The sequence below is a fragment of the Amborella trichopoda genome, chromosome 2, assembly GCF_054954075.1.
Source record: "Amborella trichopoda isolate Santa Cruz 75 chromosome 2, AtrichopodaSantaCruz75HAP2 v2.0, whole genome shotgun sequence".
Classification (NCBI taxonomy): Eukaryota; Viridiplantae; Streptophyta; class Magnoliopsida; order Amborellales; family Amborellaceae; genus Amborella; species Amborella trichopoda.
In genome coordinates, this window is record NC_142337.1 from 10,636,773 (window position 1) to 10,652,403 (window position 15,631).

The window sequence follows — 15,631 nt, forward strand, 5'->3', positions numbered from 1 at the left end:
CAAGGCCTCCTGTTGGCCGTATGTGAAACATGCATTTTAAAATTGAAATACAGGGAAATGTTTCAAGATCATATGGGAGATCCATCAAACACACGTGTCCATAAGTTGAAAATAGTTAAAAATTATAAATTATAAATTGTTAAATTGTTGAGATGTTCGGTATTTTTTAGGGTGCGGTTTTCATAAGGTTATGGAAGCCTTAAACAATCAAATTTAGGTGCACATCCAAACTTTATCATGAGATGCAATTTGAGTATCTAAAATGCTTAGGATGGTGCTAGAATTAATTTTTATCTTTAGTAATAAAATTTTAAACTAAAAAACACTTTACGTAGAGTAGATCCATAAACACATGAAAATCTTGAAAACCGATGGTCGAGATTGTTGTACACAGGAGCTCTAAACCCGATGATTTTTAGCAAATAAAGTACGATAAATAAAACATGAAACACATATACACAAGAATAAAAAGATTTACGTGATTCACCCCAAAAAAGTTACGCTTACGGGCACGACAAACTGAAATCCACTATAGCAATAAAAGTTGTATCAAAAGTTATATCAACGATTTTGGGATGTAGAGTTACCTCTCTAAACCTTGACAAAAAACCTAATCGAGCAAATTGTTTTAAATCACTCTCCCTTATTTCTCTTTACTTTTAGCAACCATTATCAACAACGCTAGATAGAGATACAAGAGTAACGAGAAATTGACTTTCTCTCTAACTAAAAGAAAAAACCACCTAAAATCTCTATAAGAACCGTTTCTCTACAAGAAACAAGCATCTCCTATTCTCTTTAAGAGGAGACTTTGCATCTTTTGCACAAAAGGCCCCCGCCCCCGTCTCTCTATAGAGAAAACCACCTACTAAATAATATTTACGTATAAGCTCTTTTAACATTATTTAAATTTTACTATCAATTTTTCTGAGTACAAATTACTACAATTATACTTTGCAATTATTTTTCAATGAATGAAGTACCTTTTTTGGATTTTCAAAATCAGTTTTAAAACTTTTGCTTGTTCAGCATCCAAAAAATAGTTTTTTAGCGTCCCCAACAATTTCAACTTTTGAAAATCCAAAATTTGTTTTGAAATTAAATTTTAGGATTTTTAAAATCCTAAAAAGGCAAACAAACAAACAAAGAACAAGTATCCTAACAATTTTAAAATTTTATAAATCCTAAATTTTTTAAATAATTTTATTTTTGGATTTTTAAAGTCCAAAAATTGCAAAAATAAAAAGTAAAAAATAAAAATAAAATAAAGGTCTCCCAAATTTATATCTAGCATGAAAAAAAAGTATCCCAACAATTTTGGATTCTGAAAATTCAAAATTTATTTGAAAATTGAAAGTTTGTATTTTAAAAATCCAAAAATGGCATTTAAGCGTCCCCACAGTTTTGGAATTTGAACGAATGAAATTTATTTGAAAATTGAATTTTTAAAATTTCAAAATCCAAAAATTGTATTTTAGCATCAGTGGATATTTTTCGTTTTCAAACATTTGAAACTTAATTTATTTGAAACTTAATTTAAGATTAAAATTTTCGATTTTCAGAATCCAAAAATTACACTTTCCTACCGAATCATGTATTTTTGCATTTTCCCACCGCATCATGTATTGAGATATTGAAAGTCTGAAAAATTTTATGAGGAAAAAAAAAAGAAGAAGATACGTCTACCATTAAAGATTCGGAAATTTACAACCTCAAATCTTGAAGGTACAAATTTTTTTATTTTTTTATTTTTTATCTTGAAAATCTAGGATATGGTCGATTTTGGAACCACAAAAATAAAATAAAATAAAATTAGCCCACTAGTTCATATGAATCCAAATAAATTCAAATCTTAGGAGTGTGTTTTTAAATAATGGAGAATCTAATAAAAATATCAAAAAAATAATTTGCAAGAAATAAATTGACCAAAATACCCCTAAAAAGTTCAGGGGTATTTTGGTCAATTTATTTTTTACAAATTATTTTTAAAATATTTTTATTATGTGCGCCTTAATGAGAAGAATGAACGCCTAAAATATCAAGTTATTTGGATTTGGAGTGAAGAATAAAAATTCAAGCACGAAATGAGGCCGTAACCGTTAGATCGGCCCAGATTCAATCTGGGCTATTGGGCTCATATGCTCATATGAGCTAGTGGGCTAATATTAGCATTTTCATATATAGAAAAAGATGGGATTAGCCCACTAGCTCATATGAACATAAGAGCCCAACGTCCCAGATTGATTCCAGGCCGATTTGACAATCACAGATATCCGATATTATTTTATTTTAGCTTTTTTTTTTTACAAATCCAAATTATTTGAAATTTTAAGTGTGTGTTCATAAAAAATAGGTGAATCTTGAAAAATATCAAACAAATATTTTACATGTAAATAAATTGATCAAAATATCCCAGAAAAGCTTTAAGGGGTATTTTGGTTTTTTTTTTTCATGGATAATTTTTTTTATATTTTATTAGGTGCGCATTGATGAGAAGAATACGCACCTAAAATTTCAAGTGATTTGAATTTGTAGAAAAAAAAAAACTGAACTTCAAGCACTACCGGAAATCTGTGATCGTCAGATCGGCCCAGATTCAATCTGATCCGTTGGGCTCATTTATTTATATGAGCTAGTGGGCTAATCCCATCTTTTATATATATATATATATATATATATGATAGTGATTCATTTAGAGGAAAAGGGTATAGGGAGAGAGTTCTTACATGATAAAGAGAAAGAGAGAGAGAAATCTTCTATTGTAATGGGGGAAAGAGAGAGAGCTTAGAATTATGGAGCAAAGATGAGAACCAAGTTGAGAAGTGAGAGGGGTGTGCCGTGAGGCTGGGAGTCGCAAACTTCAGATTTTGATTCAGAATCCCTTAAGAGAGAGAAGAGAAGCTTTTTGTAACCATAGGAGGCTTTGTAAATTTTCGCTATATACCAACGTTCTATTTCTCTGCCAATCTAAGAAAAACAAACCCCGGATTTCAAAAATGCTTATCCTCTCTCACATTAACATTAGAAAAAAAGAAACCTTGAAAAAATAACTATTTATTTATATGCTATATTTAAGAAAATCTTTTAACGATGGATCTTCTTATAAAAATAGGTGAGGCCTCATAGACATATACGTACCAACATATCCCATTTAGCCATGACGACCAAGCAAAATAATAAGTCATATGTACACTCCTAGCTTTGAGTATGATCATTATGACAATATTTATCATGAGATTTTTCTCATACTTTCTTGAATATGCTTCTTATAACAAAGTTCATAATTTCTTAATGAGGATTTTAAGGCCAATGTTTGTCACTCATGGAAACCAACTAATTTAAGTATTTCTAAGTCTCATTAAGCTAGTGTACTTAGAAAATAGTTTCACACTATGACCATTTGTCAATGGGTCAACAATCATATTAGACGATGACAAGTAACTATGGTTACTTTATTTTTCTCAACTACATTCTGAATGTAGTGATATTATATATGTATGTATCTTCTTTTAGAGATATTTGATCTAATTTGTATTAGTTTTTATCACAAAACATTTAAATTATCATGTCGATTATTTGCAGCTTCTAGTCATATATAGAATGCTTTATTCAGATGGCATAAGTATAAGCAATATTACATACAATATACTCAGCTTCCTATGTGTATCAAGCCACACACCCTTGTTTCTTGCTAGACCAAGAAACAACTACACCTCCAAAGAGAAAAAAACATGTATTGAGATGGACTTACTATCATCTTTATCCCTAGCAAAATTTGCATCTAAATATTCTCAAACTTCAAGCTTATTTGCTGAAAAACACAATTTAAGATGTTTAGCCACCTTAATGTACTTTAGAATTCTTTTGATTGCTTTCCAATGGGTTATGACTGGATTACTTTGATATTTACTTGCAAGACCTACAACATAACTCAAATCTGGTCTTGTATATTGTACTGCATATACTAAGCTACCAATAGCTTGTGCATAAGAAACATTAAGTTTTTCTTGTCCTTATATTAGACAATCCTTCTTACATTACTTTGTTCCCTTTTAAACAGGAGTGTACAATGATTTACAATTTTCCATTTTAAGTCTCTTAAGAATAGAGTCAAGATAACTCAATTGGCTCATCACAACATTCTGAATTTTATATCTCTAGTTATTTTTATGCTTAGGATATAAGGTGACTTTTTTCAAATCGAGAAAAAAGGCATGACTTATTCTTACCAATCATTTGCAAGTTATTTCTAGCTAATAGGATATCATCTACATATAATGAAAGAAATAAGAATTTACTCTCACTCTTTAAGACATACATCCAATGGTCCAATGTATTTAATCTTTATCCCATTTGTAGGATAGTATCATCAAATATTAAGTTCCTTTGTCTTGAATATTATTTTGAACCATATATATACTTATTTAATGTATTTACTTTATTTTCTTTGCCCTTAATTATGAAGCCCTTAGGTTGCTTCATACAAACAGTTTCCTTTGGTTCGCAATTCAATGATGGCATCTTTACATATATTTTGTAAATTTCTAAGCCATAATAAACAACAATTGCTTCTAATAGATATAAAGGATGCAACTAGGGAATAAGTGTCAACATAGTTGACTCCCTTTTTTGGTCAAACCTTTTATGACTAACCTAGTGATTAATTTATCAATAGATCCATTAGATTTTAGCTTAGTTTTAAGTACCCATTTGCAGCCTATAGGTTTCCTATCTGAGGGTATATCACACATATCCCAAACTTTATTTTTCTCAATAAATCAATTTCTTCTCTCATATCATTATGCCATTCTTGTTCTTGGGACTTTATTGTATCATTGAAGTCAAAAGGATCATCAATATTGTCTAGGTCAATATAGTTTATGTATATCACAAATATCCCAAACTTTATTTTTCTCAATAAAATCGATTTCTTCTCTCATATCATTATGCCATTCTTGAGATTCTTGAGACTTTATTGCATCATTGAAGTCAAAAGGATCATCAATGTTGTCTAGGTCAATATAGTTTATGTATCTCCTCACTCATATAAATATAAAAATTATCATGACAAGATGGAAGAGCTCAAGATCTCTTCTGACCACTTAATATGTGGGAGTCGGTACTTCAATATCATTATGTTGACCAGGGTTATCCATATCCATTGTAGGTGGTGGTTTTAAATCGCTTATAATCTTAAGTGCGTCTTTATTATTCAATGTAGGTAGGTTTTCTTCATTGAAATCTTCTAAAAATTCAACATCTCTACTTTCAATGGGTCCCTTATCCTTATGATTAAATCTATAACCCTTGGAACCTTCAGGATATTAGCAAATTACGAACTAGAGATTTATTTTCTAACTTATTTCTTTGCTGATGTGGAATTAGAGCATATGTTATTCACCGCCATTTCTTTGAGTTGCTTTGATCAAGTTTTCTACCTGTCCACAATTCATAGGGCGTAGAATTTATTGCTTTAGTTGAAACCTCCTATTCAATATCCACATGGTTGTGCTTAATACTTCTCCCCAAAAGGTCTAGGGTAGACTAGTATAAGTTGTCATGGATCTAGTTATTTTTAAGAGGGTTCTATTATACCTTTCAGGTATACCATTTTGTTGTGGCGTATAAAGCATAGTTGTATATCTTTTAATACTATTTTCCTTGCAATAAGTGTCGAAAGCCTCAGATGTGTATACCCCTCCCCTATATGTTTTAAGAACATTGATCTTCCTACTCAATGGGTTTTTTACTTTTTTACATATTTTTTAAATATTTCTAAGGCTTTTGATTTATAGTGGATTCAATACATATCCAAACTAGAAAAATCGTCACTGAAAGTGATGAAGTATGATATCCCTCTATGAGTTTTTGACTGAAGTATGATATCCCTCTATGAGTTTTTAACGTTGAGAGGCCTACAAATATCTGAGTGGACTATATTCAATAATTCATCGCCCTCTCTCATTTATTAAATGGTTTCCTATTCATTTTTCCTGACAATGAGTGTTGATAGGTTGGAAATTCTACATTATGTAGATTTGAAATAAGATATTTATTTATTAATCTATTTATTTTGTTTTTCCTTTATGACCAAGCTTAAGATGCCAAGTGTATGCATTAACAACCATTGCATAATCAGCATAACCAGAATAAGTATAAATTTTGTTATTAACTTTCTCATTTAGATCGGAAGCGTACTTCAAAGCCCTTACGAATAAGTAAATGGATAAACATTATATTCTAGCCACAAAATATACATCAATGAGTACAAGATCGACTACCCCTACATACAACCTACATGTTCGTACACCTAATACATCATAATAAATGTTATTCCCCATGTAAATGTGTTTCTTCCCTGTTGTTATTTCCTTAAAGTCCTCAAATAGGCTTTTTGAGTTGCAACATGACGATTAGCATATGTATCCACTATCATTTGATGTCGTAGTTTGCAAACACGTATTCTGAGACCACACAAACAACTTTATACATCTTGCTCCCATTTTTGCTATGCTTTGGAATTTTGTGTGTTTCTATTATGTAGGCAACGATTTTTTATGTGATCTGGCTTACCAAATATCAAGCATTTTGGCGGTCTATGTTTAGTGTCTTTGTTATGAGGCTAGGTTCTTTTGATTTTGAACTCAATGTTACTCTTTGTTGTGCTCTGATACCACTTGTTGTGAGCATGGAAGCTTCAAACCAAATGGGTTAATATTTGGCAAATAAAATATAATAAATAAATCATGAAATACAAACAACAAGAATACAAAGATTTACGTCGTTCATCCAAGAGGGCCACATCCACGGGCACGGCAAACAGAAATTCGCTATACCAATGAAAGTTACATTAAAGATTTTGGAACAAACCCCTTTAAACAACTCTCCATTCCTTCTCCTTACTCCTGGCAATATCGACAATACCAAATAGAGACACGAGAGCAACGAGAAACTAACTTTCTCCCTTACTAAAAAAGGGAACAACAAAAAATCTCTATAGGAGAACAACCCAAAATCTCTATGGGAACCGCTTCTCTACAAGAAATAAACCTCTCAATCTTCGGGAGTCCAAAAGACGCACCATCACAATGTTTCTGTCCAAAGAAAACCCTCTTCTTTATGAGGGAATTGCATCTTATGCACAGGAGGCTCTCTCTCTCACGAGCAACCACCAATCCCATATGGTGACCCAAATTGGGCACACAAATTCTCTGCAATTTTATCTTATGGTGACTCTAATATGGCACACAAATTCTCTGCACTTTCATCTTATATATATAATTAGGAATCTACCAAAATAGGAAACTTCTTATTGATATAACATATATCTCAAAAGTCCAAGAGATATATCCATTCAAGAGTCATAATCTTTTGGATTTCTATTTCCCTTTAGGAAACTTATCAATATCAATATCAATCCCAAAAATTATGAGAATATCTCAATTTCATATAATATGGATAAATCTCAATCAATCCCACAACATATGGGATTTCTTTATGTGGGTGATTTTGAATAACACCAAATCTAACAATCTCTACCTTGATATCAAAATCACCTACTCACCATGCCAACATCTATTGGATAGCTTTATGGATTCTTCATCTTTTGCCAAATAAATTTTCTTCATCATTCTTGCTGAAAAATAATGCTTTCCATCAATTTTATCCACCTCGAACCTTGCATTCGAAACTTTTATTGCCTTATCGAAAGGCTAAATCAGGGCTACTTGGCTCACTTGGCTTTATACCACTTGTTGTGCGCACAGAAGCTCTAAACCTGATGGGTTGATTTTTGACAAATAAAGTACGATAAATAAAACATGAAATACAAACAACAAGAACACAAAGATTTATGCCCAAGAGGGGTACATCTATGGGCATGGCAGACAGAAATCCATTATACTAATGAATGTTACATCAAATATTTTGGAACAAACCCAGACAAAAAACCCCAAGTCGAACAAACCTTTAAACAACTCTTCATTCTTTCTCCTTACTTCTAGCAATATCGACAACACCAAATAGAGATACGAGAGCAACGAGAAATTAACTTTCTTTCTTACTAAAAAGGGGAACAACCTAAAATCTCTATAGGAACCGCTTCTCTACAAGAAATAAACCTCTCAATCTTCGGGAGTCCAAAAGAAGCACCATCACAATGTTTTTTTTCAAAGAAAGCTCTTTTCTCTAGGAGGAAACCGCATATTATACATAGGAGGCTTTACCTCGCTCTCTCTCTCTAGGGGAACCACCATTCCCATATGGTGACCCAAATTAGGCGCACAAATTCTCTATACTTTCATCTTATGGTGTCCTAAATAAGGCATACAAATTCTTTACACTTTCATCCCATACATATAATTAGGAATCTACCCAAAATAAGAAACTTCATATTGATATAACATATATCTCAAAAGTCCAAGAGATATATCCATCCAAGAGTCATAATCTTTTGGATTTCTATTTCCCTTTAAGAAACTTATCAATATCAATATTAATCCCACAAATTATGGGAATATCTTAATTCCACATAATACGGATCAATCTCAATTAATCCCAAAAAATATGAGATTTCCTTATGTGGGTGATTTTGGAGAGCACCAAATCTAACAATCTCTACCTTAATATCAAAATCACCTACTCACTATGGCAACATCTATTGGATAGCTCTATGGATTCTTGATCTTTTGCCAATTAAATTTTCTTCATCATTCTTACTGTAAAATAGTGCTTTCCATCAAATTTATCTACCTCGAACCTTGCATTCGAAACTTTTATTGCCTTCTCGAAAAGGCTAAACCAGGCCTACTTGCCTCACTTGGCTTTGATACCGCTTGTTGTGCGCACGGAAACTCTAAACCTGATGGGTTGATTTTTGGAAAATAAAGTACGAGAAATAAAATATGAAATACAAACAACCAGAACAAAGATTTACGTGGTTTACCCAAGAGGGGTACATCCATGGGCATGACAGACAGAAATCCACTATACCAATAAAAGTTACATCAAATATTTTAGAACAAACCTTGACAAAAAACCCCAAGTCGAACAAACCGCTTTAAACAACTCTCCATTCTTTCTCTTTACTTCTGGCAATATCGACAACTCCAGATAGAGATACGAATGCTACATAAAACTGACCTTCTTTCTTACTAAAAAGGAGAACAATTACATAAAACTGATCTTCTTTCTCACTAAAAAGGAGAACAATCTAAAATCTCTATGGGAACTGCTTCTCTACAAGAAACAAACCTCTCAATCTTCGGGAGTCCAAAGGAAGCTCTCTTCTCTAGGAGGAAACCTCATCTTATGCACAGGAGGCTCTACCTCGCTCTCTCTCTCTAGATGAACCACCATTCCCATATGGTGACCCAAATTGGGCACACAAATTCTCTGCACTTTCATCCTATGGTAATCCAAATAGGGCACACAAATTCTTTGCACTTTCATCCCATATATATAATTAGGAATCCAGCCAAAATAAGAAACTTCCTATTGATATAACATATATCTAAAAAGTCCAAGAGATATATCTATTCAAGAGACATAATCTTTTGGATTTCTATTTTCCTTTAGGAAACTTATTAATATCAATATCAATCCCACAAATTATAGGAATATCTCAATTCCACATAATTTGGATCATTCTCAATCAATCCCACAAAATATGGGATTTCCTTATGTGGGTGATTTTGGATAGCTCCAAATCTAACAATCTCTACCTTGATATCAAAATCACCTACTTACCATGCCAACATCTATTGGATAACTTTATAGATTCTTCATCTTTTGCCAAATAAATTTTTTTCATCATTCTTGCTGAAAAATAGTGCTTTCTATCAAATTTATCCACCTCGAACCTTGCATTCGAAACTTTTATTGCCTTCTCGAAAAGGCTAAACCAGGCCTACTTGCCTCACTTGGCTTTGATACCCTAAAGTACGAGAAATAAAATATGAAATACAAACAACAAGAACACAAAGATTTACGTGGTTTACTCAAGAGGGGTACATCCATGGGCATGGCAGACAGAAATCCATTATACTAATGAAAATTACATCAAATATTTTGGAACAAACCCCAACAAAAAACCCCAAGTCGAACAAACCCCTTTAAACAACTCTTCATTCTTTCTACTTACTTCTAGCAATATCGACAACACCAGATAGAAATACGAGTGCAACGAGAAAATGACTTTCTCTCTTACTAAAAAGGGGAATAACCTAAAATCTCTATAGGAACCGCTTCTCTACAAGAAATAAACCTCTTAATTTTCTGGAGTTCAAAAGAGACACCATCACAATGTTTTTGTTCAAAAGAAGCTCTTTTCTCTAAGAAGAAACCGCATCTTATGCACATGAGGCTCTACCTCGCTCTCTTTAGAGGAACCACCATTCCCATATGGTAACCCAAATTGGGCACACAAATTCTCTTCACTTTCATCCTATGGTGACCCAAATAGGGCACACAAATTCTCTGCACTTTCATCTCATATATATAATTAGGAATCTACCCAAAATAGTAAACTTCCTATTGATATAACATATATCTCAAAAGTTCAAGAGATATATCCATCCAAGAGTCATAATCTTTTGGATTTCTATTTCCCTATGAGACTTATCAATATCAATACCAATCCCATAAATTATGGGAATATCTTAATTCCACATAATATGATCAATCTCAATCAATCCCACAAAATATGAGATTTTCTTATGTGGGTGATTTTGGATACCACCAAATCCAACACTCTTATTATAATATCTTTGAATATTTAGTTGTTAAGCTTGGGCTTAGTTTGGCTAGAAGTGGGAGAACTCTACTTTTATTATTTTTGTATATGTGTTCTTGCTCCAAGGCAAGTTACATGGGGACGTCTTTTAAAGTAAGAGATTTGGCATTCAACCTAAGCAATATGATTACCATCCTCTATGAAAGTGGAAGACTGTTTAAAATTGTGAAAACTTGCATCTGCTCAATAACTTCATTCCCAACAGTGGCTAAGTCCTTAATTATGGCCAACATTTTGTTTGCATGGTCTACCACATTTTCACCCTACTTCATTTTAAAGGAGTCATATTGCTCTAAGAGCAGTTGGAGGTGAGTTTATAATGTTGTGCCATATTTTATTTCTAATGCCTCGAGCATTTTGCTAGATGTGTCATAGTTTTCAAAAAGCCCAACAAGAAATCTTGGACAAGATCATCTTGTTGTATATGTGCCAAAATAGTGAGGGAGGTGAGAGAGACAATTCTACTTTAAGATACCTTTAATAATCTTTATACTTGAGAGCAAGTGTTTGGACGGTGCTTACGTATTTGGTTGAAAAAAAAAAAAAAGGGACAAAAAAACAACGGATAAAGGCAAAACAAAAAAGCTTACTAAAATATTATTTTCAGAATCCTTTATGATTCAACAAACCACATATCGGTCAATAAAAAAAATATAAGAGTTGGCTTTAAACATAAATATTGATGATCTACCACTTATAGTACAAAATGCCAAAAGATATGTTAAATGAATTAACATCAACATCTCTTGGTAATGTTGCACCCCTCAATCGTTTATAGAAAAAAAAATGAGGCCAACCTTTCATTTATCTTCAGGTCTATGAGAAACAACATTTTAGATTTCAGGGATGCTTATCATCATCTCACATTAATGTTAAAAAAAAAAAAAACATTTAAAAAATAATTATTTATTTTATAAATTATATTTAAAAAAATCTTTTAATAATGGAAAAGCATTGAAAACAAGTACACATGAGATTCTTTTCATAAAAATAGGGCATCATAGACATACATGTGCCAACAAAAAGAAATAAGAAATATGATATGGTATCGTGAGAGAAAAATCTTACGTAGTTGTGTCCTTTTGCTTGAGGGCAATAGATTGGACATTTGTTCATGCGGATAAGAGAAGCACATGTAGTGATCACTTTAGATGGAAAGCACCCATGGTACAATACTAAGTATCAAAGGACCCCCTCTTTTGACGATACAAATCCCCACAACTACCTCATTTCAAGCCCTAGTAAATAGTACAATTGTTCCCTTCCAAAACCAACCGATATGTTATTGCATCCACAAAAAAATAATGGTTATTCTATTGTATCCAACGTTTACATCCAACATAGGCAATGTCATGAGATGCCACATACTGCACAAAAACAAGTTATATTTTATATATTAAAGATAAGGTGGCATTTATGTTAGGGATTGTATATAATGATACCATTTACTTTTGATACAAGGTGGTCATAATTCATTACAACCATTTGATGTGAAATTTGATAGGTTGGATGTATCACGAAGTTTGAAAAAATTTCTTTTGAAGTTTAAGCTTTGTCCATTGAATAATTACATCCTCCTAATTTCACATCCAATGGTCAAGATTAATATGACCACCTTGCATCAAAGGTAAATGATCTCATTCTATGCTTTCCCTTCATATAATTGGCCAATCTTAAACAATGAAAGTGAGTTGCAATTCCAAACCCTATTGAAAGATGTAGTTCGGTTGCTAAGAACTCCTACAATGACCTGAAATTGATTTTCATCCCTAATTCTAAAATTTAAGGTTCCAAAAATGGTGTTGAGCAAGTATATAATCTTTTAAAGAACCTATAAATAGAAGGTCTAGATAATATGTTACAAAGCGCACTACTTTTACATTGAAATCTATTTTTTTTATGGGTGCAGTTGGCATACAGATGCATACGTAGCTGTAGAGGTAAGGTGCACCTTCAAATTTTATCACGATGTATAATTTTGATGTAAAATGTTCTTAGGATTATCTCAAAATCTATTTTTATATCTAATTATAAAATTTTAAATTTAAAAAATGGTTAAAATAAAGTAGATCTATAAACATATAAAAATGGATGGTGTAGATAATATGTTGTAAAATACACTATTTATGAGACTTAAAATCTTTTTATTTTTCATGATCATACATCTCGATGTCGATATGATCAATCAAACGGTTTTTCAACATTAAAACTACTTTTTTCGATGGATTTTTGAGGTGCATCTGTAGTTCTACATTATAAGGCTTATATAAATTTTAGGGAAATTGCTGAAAACCCCAAAAATATATTTTCTAGACACTCTAACCCCACCCTAAACTTTTCTCACTTCTTTTTTTCAAAAAACTATCTTTTCTAACTAATACCCCCCAACATAAAAAAAATAGAAATAAAGACAAAATTACCCCCCGCCTTTTTAACTTCTACGTTAAAAGGGCGTTTGTGTAGGCAGCCCAGCATTTGCGTAAGTAGTCCGGCATTTTGTATCTGTCGATTCGGTGTTTGCATAGGCAATCTGGCATTTTGCGTACTGTAATAAAATCACTCCGACGTTTTGATGCAGTTGTCCGACAGTGTATGTGCGCGGTCCGGCGATATGTTTACTGTAGTGTGGGCAGTCCGACGATTTGAACTAGTGCTCCGACACTTTACTTACTGGAATGGGGTCAGTCCGGCGTTTGCAATGTGAGGTCCAACTTGTGTTTCTAGATGATGTTAAGTCTGGCATTTCACAACTTTTCGCTCCGGCGTTATGGTCAATCTATCGGGCACTGGGAGGATGCAGTCTGGCAATATCTTACTCGCGGTTAGGCGTTACAGAACTTTGCTCCGGTGATTTTACTACTGGAGACGTAAGTCCGGCATTTCATGTTCTCGGTCCGGCATTTTAGATACATGGGTAGGGTGGTCTGGCGTTAGAAGTCTACGGTCTAACGTATCACTGTCTAAATAAGCAGTCCGGTATTGTAGAAATGCAATCCGTCATATGTCGTAAGTTTGACAAATAACAACCGTGGTCCGGTGAAAGTATTATTGGGGTCTGTCTAAATGATTTGTTCGTACAGTGATACAGGAAGGGGTATTTTCATAAAAAAAAGATATCACTCTTTGAGTTGGGGGTATTAGTTATAAAATATGGTTTGTGAAAAAAAAGTGAAAAAAGTTTAGGATGGAGGTAAAGTGCCTAAAAAATATATTTTAGGAGGTTTTCAGCAATTTTTTCTACATGTTCTCCTTTTTTTTATATTCTTTGAAGGTTTTCTAACTTTCCATTAACTTTGTCAACTAAACTTTTAACGTGTCTTGTATAAACTGCTCCATTAGTTACGTCGCCATACTTATCCTGTGAACAAAGAAACAACATATTTAATAAAGAAAAGACACGGTTTTTATGAGTCCACGTAGAAATGAGTAATCTTTTAAAAATCTATTTTTAAAATAAATTTTTTAATTAATTTTTAACGATATATAATCTTTAACATGGAGATCATGAATATAAAAAATAAATAAATTTTAAAAATCAAAAATAATATTTCTATTAAAAAATATTTGGACAGTTATTTTCAATTGTTTTTATATGGACTACCTATTTACATCTATCTTTAAAATGAATATTTTATATCTTGGGAAGGCATATTGAAATGCAGCCCATCCGGCCTGAAACATATTCCATATAGAGATGGATCCAATTATGCCGTGAGACGTTTCTTTGACAATTAGATTTGTATCCCGACGTGTCGAAGTTCAAGAGGAGTCCGATCCCAAGGGACATGGGCAAACTAGAATACTAGGTTTGCATAAGGCGGCCACCTTATATTATACAAATAAGGTGTACCTCTAACTTTTGCTGGAAAAAGCAGTAACATAAATCTTCCGAGGGTGAGGTTTGTATAAGGTATCCACCTTATACTATCGAAGTAAGGTGCGCCACAAAATATTGCCAAAAATGCAGTTTCGATGGCCCAAAACCTTGCGATGATATAGAAACTATTGTTGTCCCTAGTTATGAAATTTAAAATTTCAGAAATGGTAATGATCAAGCAGAACGATACATACTTGAAAATCTTGAAAATAGACGGTCTAGATAATATGTTAGAAAATGAACTAGTTTTAAGACAATAAATTCTTTTTTTTATATCTATGAATCTCGAGGTCGATATGATTGATTTGAGGGTTTTTCCAGTATAGGAACAACATTCTTCCAGTATAGGAACAACCTTCTCTAGTCGGGTTTTTAGGTGAACCTTACCCGTATGGTATAAGGTTAACGAGTAATGATCCTATGAGACCCTGCCATACTTATGTGTGTAGGACCCCAAAAGATCACCATTAAACTTGTTACATATCTTTAGAAAAGTTATCACATAGGTATGAAGCTTGACTTTTTTTAGAGATCTGTGTCAAATTTAATGGTAATTATTTGGGATCCTACACATATGAGTGTGGAAGGGTCTCACAAGGTCATTTTCCAAGGTTAACCCATTATATAAACTTTTGCCATCTTACAATAGGTTGAAAATCTATGTTTAACCTAAGAAACTTAGAATTTAAAAAATGATACGTATCGAGCACATCAAAAAATACTTAAAAACATTGAAAACAGACGGTCCAGATATTCGAGAAGCATACAATGTATCAAGGACATGGTCACATATGACTAAAAAAATTGATTACAAGTAGACAACCTAAGGTTTAAAATAAACAAATAAGAAAATAAAATAGTTAAGTAATGTAAAATTGATTTGTATATCATTGATGAATGTCATTGGCGGACTTATTGCTTCCGATTCACCATGACTGAACTTCCAATAATTACTAGTGGAC